Source organism: Tupaia chinensis, unplaced genomic scaffold (assembly GCF_000334495.1).
Source record: "Tupaia chinensis unplaced genomic scaffold, TupChi_1.0 Scaffold144016_1, whole genome shotgun sequence".
NCBI classification, from domain to species: domain Eukaryota; kingdom Metazoa; phylum Chordata; class Mammalia; order Scandentia; family Tupaiidae; genus Tupaia; species Tupaia belangeri.
In genome coordinates this window covers 1,153,517-1,162,194 of record NW_006203868.1, presented here as the reverse complement: position 1 = coordinate 1,162,194, position 8,678 = coordinate 1,153,517, and the positions used below count along the sequence as shown (strand labels likewise).

The following is an 8,678-nucleotide window of genomic DNA, read 5'->3' as shown; positions in this document are numbered from 1 at the left end:
AATTAAGCTAGGTTTTATTTCAATTTAGTTTAGTTTTTTTTTTTTTTGTCTTGCCTTCATGAGGCCAACCAAATATATCAGAAATATAAACGATGTCAGTAAAGTGGTAAATTAAAGACAAGTAGGAATTCCCCTCCAATAAATTAAGATGACTCAAGAAAAGACAACTCTTGAGTGGACAGAAAAGAAAAGGCTCTAGAGATTAATTATGCTCCTTTGGATGGTTCTTTGGAAAGGCAGAGACATTCTGGGTAACACAGAGCCAAGTAGATCTAGTACTTTTTTTTTTTTTTTTTTTTTAAGATGTTTTTTTTTTTTTTTTTTAAGAGATTTTTGCCTTAGGGCACGTGTGCTGGCCAGAGAGAGAGAGAAGACAGAGATAGTGAGAGGGAAAGTGAGAAATCACCCCCCAGGGGAGATGGCCATGCTCTAAGCCACCAGATCCAGAACTCAAACCACACCCCCATCAGCCATGTGGGAGTCCAACAATGTAACTGCTATGCCATCTGCTGGCCCCAGACCTAGTACATTTTAAGAAATGGACCAGGGAGTAAGCAGAAAATTGCTAGCCTTTATAACTAAGGACAAATGAAACTGTTAAAGTCTAGATAAAAAAATCAAATGCCTAGAAAATATATGAGCTCATCAGATAAAGCAATCATTTTAAAGAAAAGCATCCTTGATTAAAATCCTTACAAAGATTTTTAGACTTTTAAAATTTGGCCAATATGCTAAAATTCATAGAGAAGACTGATCAATGTACATTTATTGGCATCATTTTCATATTTTGCAAGTGGTGTTTGTAACTATTAGCATCAAAAAACAGAGACTGGTAAGAAAGTATTGGGAGCAGATGAAACAGTTCCCACCCTCTTGAGGCTTTAACTATTGTTTTATTTTTTTAAGGTTTTTCTGTAAGTGTGTGTGCTTGCCAGAGAGAGAGACAGATAAGACAGTGGAGGGAAAGTGAGAAATCATCCTCCAGGGGGATGGTCATGCAGCAATCTCTTCTCCCTTGTTCTCCTCCTGGGATTCTGGGCATGCACACCTGTGTGTCAGGCATGATTTCATGTCACCAGGTCTGGGACTCAATCCACAATTGGCCATGTGGAAGTACAGTGCCTTGACCACCACGCCGCCTGCTAATCTTGAGATTCTGACATATTTTTAAAATTATTTTATTTTATTTATTATCATTATTATTCTTTAACATGATTTCATCAGAGAGAGAGAGAGAGAAAGTGAGAAAGCAAGCCATCAGGTCTAGGACTTGAACTCTGGTCGGCCATGTGGGAAACCCAGCATCTCAACCACCATACCGCCTGGCCCTGGTTCTAACATTTTAAAGGAGCTGACAGCAGTATAGATGCAAAAGCACCCACAAGCTTGGGCATCCAACGATAGAAGGCTCCTTCCCTGTGCACTGTGTAGTGTGCGCATGAGCAAGAGAGACTTGATCTCAGATTCATCTGAAAGGAGACATCGGCACAGAAGAGGTACATATGAAAAAAGTCTTCGAAGAGGTGATGGAACAATCGGTTTGCTGGGCAGACAGGGTATTTCTGACACAGGAAGACTCTCTGAGAAGTGAGTGAGAAGAGCCAGGAGTGGGACATGAGACAGGAACCATAAGCACAGCTGAGAGAGAGGGTAAGGTTGCTAAGAAGCCATGGAAATGTTAGACATTCTAGAACGGGAGGCAGTATTGAGCAGGGCCTTTGGAGTGAGATCCTTAAATCTGGACTCAAACCCCAGCTCCATAGTTTATATAATCTTTTATTTATTTTTTTAACCTTTCTGTGCATTGGTTTCCTCATCTCAAAATGAAATCATTTTTTTTTTTACAGGTTTTTGCTATAGGGAGCGTGTGCTCACCAGAAAGACAGAGAGAGACAGAGAGACAGAAACAAGAAATCACCCCCCAGGGGGGATAGCCATGCCACAATCCCTTCTCCTCCAGTCTCCACTTGGGATCCTGGGCACACATGCACACAAGCCCAGCATGAGTTTAAGCCACCGGGTCCGGGACTCGAACCATGGTCGACTACATGGGAGTCCAGCCACATAACCATTACTCCACTGCTTGTCCCTCAAAATGAAATTTTAATAAGCAAACCTTAAGGATGTCTTAAGAGTTAAGTGAGATAAGTGTACAAGCACCTAGAAAAATAAGAACTCCAAGATTAGCTATGACTGTGAATGAACTGTAGACAGCCCAAGGACGAGAATATGCACCTTCCTGCCTTTCTCTCTGAGATCCCTGGTTGACTTTCTATATGGCCTTTTCAAACCTTTGAAAGAGGCCCACCTAGCTCTGTGGCTCTAAGAGATCATGAAAAGGCCAATTTCATCCTTGAGCTAACAAGTTTGCCATTTGCTGTCCTTCTGATCCCTGTTCTGGGTTTGGACTTGATGCTCACCTCCATTTTCCTTCTGCTCTGACTGGGTCCCACTGCACAAAGACTCTGGTCCTTCCCTCTGTGGGACTGCCTTCGGCCATCTGGAGCTGAGGTAAACTTAGGACCTTTCACCCAGGGCTTCCCTCCTCTGGGTGGAACACCTAGCAGACTTGGCACCGGAACTGGGAAGGAATGAGCTGACATAATTCCGCTGCAAATAGTTGGCAAAGGCATTTGTCTTGTTCTCTATGACCCCAAGACATAAGACTAGTAGGGCGCTGAAGGGACAGAGTGCAGCTTCAAACAAAAACAAAAAGTGCCGGACATCAGTGAGAGCAGCTGCCGTCATCTCCTCTCCCTGAAAGGACTCAAGTAAAGGCCAGGTAACCGTCAAGTGGAAACGGGTCTGGAGACACGGGCGGAGACAATCTTGTATCCATGATGACTGAGCTAGAAGGTCTACAGAATCCTTCAGTGCTGAGCCACTCAGATCCCAAACTTCAATCATTCTTTGAGATAAAAAAGAAAAAAGTCAGATGCTTGACTAGAAGGGACAATTTAGAGTGAGGACCGTTGGAGAGTCACTCACGTGTGAGTGAAGAAAGAAGAAAATTAAAAATGGAGAGAAGCAGGAGTTTAAATCTGTTATAGGTTGGGAAGGAATCCTTATGGCTTCGTGGGTTTTTGTCCGGAGTAGGGCAGCTTAGACTTAAAGAATGTTAGCAATGTTCGTCCTCCTGCACAGCTACCTGGTGATAAATTAGGTTTACTACTTTTCTCACAAGCTCTTAGTTTAATTATTTTAATAAGATTGTTCATGCACTCGAGTTGTTTACAAGCACTTTTCTTTTTACAGCATATTAATAAACAGAGAGGGAGACGACTATCCTGACAGAGCCCGGCAGTTTTTACTGGGAAGGCCATGGCCCAGGCACAGAAGAACCTTCTTCCATCCTAAACTGGGAACTGTCCAGGGTCCTGGGCCCTCCATGGAGAGGAGTGAGAGTTCCCTCCCCCAGGAAGAGCCTATAGTCACATCGGTGTCCTCTGTGCTTCCTGTCCCTTCAGCCCAAGTGATAACAAATAACCCATTTTCAGTACGTGTCTCTGACAACAACTTCTACAGAGTAAATACTCAAGGTTATGCATGGTTAGTCGTTACTTTTTATTAAAATTCCACATATTTTACATTTCTTAGCTATCTGGTTTGACTCCTGATTCTACTGCTGACTACTTGTGTGACTCTGAAAAAGTTACTTCTTTTTCTTTAGAGAGATTTTTGTGATAGGGCACATGTGCCACCCAAAGAGACAGAAAGCGAGAAATCATCCCCCGGGGGGATGGCCATGCCACAATTCTTTCTCTTCCATTCTCCTCTCTTGGGATTTTGGTCATGCATACACATGCACCCAGCATGAGTTTTCAGCCACCGGGTCCAGGACTTGAACCATGGTTGACTACATAGGAGTCCAGTGACGTAACCATTATGCCATCTGCTGGCCCCAAGTTACTTAACTTCTTGAAATCTCAGTTTACCTAATGTTGAGTGAAGGTAAAAGCAGCAAATCAATAGCTATTATGAGATTCGCATGAGTGACCGGTAGGAGGGTACAAAGACCTTGCCCAGCACAGAGTGGTTAGTCAGTCATTACCACCTACTATGCTAGGCCTCTCAGCAATGTTGGCATGACAATATTGGGATTATTATTATTATTTTTTTCATGATAAAGTTTGTGCAAGAGAAAGAGAGAGAAACACCTTCCACAGGGCTCAGTCATGCCTCCATCTCCTTCTTCCAGACTGCCAGGATTCTGAGCTTGAGCATGGGCCTAAATTGTTTTCAGGCCTACCTGGCCAGGGATTGAAAGCCTGGTCAGCATGTGGCTTCCAGCTCCAACGTCTAGTATGCTACCAACTGCACGGCAGCTAGGCCAGTACTGGGGTTTGTTAGTTCCAGACTTCAGGGCTCTTTTTTACTTTTATTATTGTTCTTACACCTATTCTTCATATTAATACAAAAGAGGCGAAGTGAGTAAGTAAAGAATACAATTTCCAGAAAACAATCACTATTTGTACAGTCCTATTAAGAACCTTTGAAAGACCCTAAGTTCCTTTTCTCCATGACTGTCATATATTCTCAAGTTACACACGCAGGCTTTGAACGTGTCCCTTGCCTGGTCTCCACCTGCCTGGCCGCCCCTCCAGGTGGAAAGATGCCTGAAGGTGTGTAGGACTGCTCGGGCTCCTCCCACCACCTCAGAGGGTTGACTCACAGAGGACAGGAGAGACACCAGATTTTGCTAGAGCGCAGCGCTACACATCATGTATTTTTGTTGTCCAAAGTCATGTTTTGAGCTTTTCTTTGAGCAAAGCCCAGAGCTTCGGAGAAGCCTTGTAGCTGTACCAACAGCGCCCTCTCTCATTTCCTCCGGTGTAAACTTGTAACTGAAAAACCCAAGGCAGCTCTTTCTTTGCAGTTATGCCTCAAAGCAGAGGTCTTTCTGGCAGTCCAAGACGTGCATTCCTTCTAGGAGATAAGGCTGCTAACCCACTACCAGTGAAGTGTGATTTTTTCTTTTTTTTTTCAGATTTTTGCCATTGGGCATGTGAACTCACCAGAGAGAGAGAGAAAGAGAAATCACCGTGTCAGGGGGGATGACCATGCTGCATCCTCCTCATCTCCATTCTCCTCTCGGAATTCTGGGTATGCATACACACACCTCTGGTGTGTTTTTCAAACTGCCAGGTCTGGGACTCAAACCACGGAGTTGGTTATGCGAGATCCAACCCTTTAAACCTCCATGGCACCTACTGGCCCCTGAAGTGTGATTTAATTTTTTTCAGTCTGGGGTCATGATGAGCAGCAAGATGGCGTCTGCCAGCAGGGTCATGCAGGTAGTGAAGCCGCATGCACCGTTAACAAGGCTTCCTGACAGAAGAGACAATCAAACCCAATGTATCAGAAACTGAGGTCAGCAGGGCTGCCATGCCATTCTAAGGGAAGTAAATCACCAGATTTGCTGATGGATCAGGGTCCACCAGACACAGCAGAAGTAATAAAAACTTTACCTCAGAAATACAGAAGGAAACTGGTGTTTCAACAAGAAATTGAATTTATCCAACGTGGTGGTCCAGAGTAATCACTGTGGCTGCTGTTTTCATCAGAAAGAAGAATTGTCTTTCCAATAAAGAACTTCCAAAAATGATAAATGAGAAATTGTATATTAAACAATTTACTTTAATCAATATTCTGTAAAAAAAAAAGAAATATAGAACATTTAGAGAGACACTGTATCTCCTAATTTATGTCTTGATCAGCTCCAAGCTTACCTAAGTATTTATATACTTTATACTTACTAAAGTATACATGTTTACATGTTAGCCTGTTAATTTACTCTTGATTATCAAGTATCATCAGTTTTGAACTATTAAAAGCACAGCGTCTAATAAACTGCCATGGGTTTCTCATAATTTCACTTTTCTTTCCATTTCATGAAAAAGAATTTACTAAGCAAAATTGCTATTTTAGGGACATAATTTTTCTAAAATGGAATGAGGATCAGTGAACTAATTATTACTTGTCTTCTCTTTTTTCATTCACAAGCTTTAGTAAGTATAACTGGCTTAATAGGGGTATCATACTCTAAATGACAAAACAATAGCAGAGGTACAATAGGTGAGTAGTATTAGGACCGGAAAGATAACACAAAAGATTTCATATAATCTATATTTTTTAAAAAGTCAATGTCAAATGAAAATAAAAGATGGAAATGAACGTAGGATAGGAATACATGTTTCACTAGAAATTGCAATTATGTTTTGGGGGTGTTAAACTTCAGTCTTTGGTTTATTTTACCATTTTGATTGTGCTCATGTATGCAAATCCTGATAACCATTAATTTTCTCATACTTAATATCCGAAAGCCTCATAAATCGAATATTTATCTTATTAAGCAATTTGTAACACTTTAATAGGGCCTTTCTGTGCCAAGGTTATATATATTGTGAAGCTAAAACCTTTCAAAGCTAAATAAAATTTCTTCCATACCTTTAAAAAATTTTTTTTCCCATTAAAACATATCTTGATTGGGGCCAGCAGGTGGCATGGTGGTTAAGGGCGCTGGACTCGCACATGCCTGCCCATGGTTCAAGTCCCAGACCTGGCAGCTTGCTTTCTCACTTTCCCTCTCTCTCTCTTTCTCACTCTGTCCCTCTCTGGTCAAATTAAAAATAAACAAATAAATAAATAAAGTTAGATAAAATAATTCTTTAAAGAAAAAAACAACATAACTTGATTAATGGAGACAGAAATGTTCTGTCTAAGACCTTTCCTATGATTAGAACTAGAAAAGAGAAAAACAGTTTGGTCTATGTTTGAACTGAAAGGCTTCGTTTGACCTCATCTGTTGTACTGTTCTGATGAAATGTAACTGAAGTATTATTTTTGGTATAATTTTAACCACCAGAGAACTGCCTGCTTAGATTTTTAAAAGGAATCTTTTGGTACCATCTTGTGACTACACTCTCGTGGTACAAGTTACAGAACAAAACTTGAGCCACTTAAGATTTCAAAAGGAATCTTCTGGCGCCCTCTGGTGGCACATTTCAGAACTGGGCGAAACAACAAGGGGTCATTCAGCCTCTTGTCCCAGGAGTTGTACAGACCCAGGCTCTTCTGCTGTATAGCTGTAAGTGACTCCCTGAAAAATCTGTGTGGCCACATTTTTATTAATTTTGTATAAGTTTTTAAAAGACTTTTACAATAGGGTGTGTGTACTTGCTGGAGAGAGACAGAGAGAGAGAAAGTGAGGAATCATGTCCTGAGGGTCAAAGGGAGGATGGCTATGCCATAACCTCTTCTCTTTTCTCCCCGAAGAATTTTTGGCACGCATGCTCATATGCTCAATGTGTCTTCCAAGTCACCAGGTCTCAGAGTCGGCTGTGTGAGAGCCAGCACTTTAACCACCATGCCACCGGCTGACCCAATTTTGTATCAATTTAAACTGCAATATAATCTCACTTTGACCTCGGAAATAGAAATTAAAAAAATGTCTAAAAATTTGAAGTTTTTAAAGCCAGTCAGTCAAAGGAAGCAGAAATTATATGTAAGCCATTGCCACACAGCAGGACCTCTTTGGCTGGGAAATAGAAATACCCACCATCCTGGTAACCAGGCTGTCTATCCAGCAGACTCTGTGCTGGTCTTGTCCCATGTGCTGTCATGTGGGAATTCTCACCAGCCACAGGTAGATCCTTTACTATAGCCCGCATTTCCCTAGGAAGAAGCTGACATGCAGAAAGGCCATCGCCGGCGAGTGGCAAAGCTGGTGTGTGCAGCTGGAACTAGAAACCAGGCTGTCTCCTCGGACCCACAACCACCCCCCATGCTTACGTCATGCGACCTGCTGCTGTGACTTTAGGTGTGGTTTCAGCGTCTGTTGTCATGCCGCTTTTAACCTTCACTGTTAGTACAGCCCGTTAGCTAGATCATCTAAGTCTTCGTGTTGCAGTCAAGTCAGAGAGAAACAAGAGGCCATCCAGACACCACACTATTGAAGTTTATTGCCAGTGACTTACAGGAGGACTCATGTCTCGTCCCAACCACCGTGCTACCCAATGGCCCCGATATAATTATATTTAAGGATCCCAGAAGGTTACATTACCAATTACTGTTTTAATAAAATATTTATTTTTTTAATAATTATTTTTTATTTATTATCATTATATTTTAATTTGATCAAAGAGAGACAGAATGAGAGAGAGAAAGCAAGCCGCTAAGTCTGGAACTCAAACTGCGGTCGGCCATGTGGGAGTCCAGCGCCCCCAACCATCACGCCACCTGCCAGCCCCCAAATATTTTTTTTAAAAATAATTATTTTTAAATTTACCTTTATTTCTTTATTTTATTTTGACCAGAGAAGGACAGAGTGATAGAATGGGAAAGTGAGAAAGCAAGCCGCCAGGTTGGAGACTCAAACCACGGTCGACCATGTGGGAGTCCAGCACCCTTAACCACTACGCCACCTGCCAGCCCCTATTAAAATATTTCGGAGAATGTTTTTTGGGCCATAATCTTTCTAATACCAAGAATTATAGATGTTTATTATTTACCAATTTGCAAGAAAAAACAATAAGTATCATGTACTGACTGTTTACTTCAGGCCAAGCGTGGCTCCAGGGCTTTAAATACCTGTTTCCATTTAATCCTTGCAACGATCTGCTCTTGTCCTTACTGTCATTACCCTGTGTTAGAAATGATGAAACAGACTCGGCCACGGT

General features: G+C 41.8%; 1 pseudogene; it reads left to right on the top strand.

Annotated features, from left to right (window-relative positions):
• Positions 1 to 5,255: 5,255 nt before the first annotated feature.
• LOC102490179 (28S ribosomal protein S36, mitochondrial pseudogene) lies at positions 5,256 to 5,595 on the top strand (annotated as a pseudogene).
• Positions 5,596 to 8,678: the final 3,083 nt, after the last annotated feature.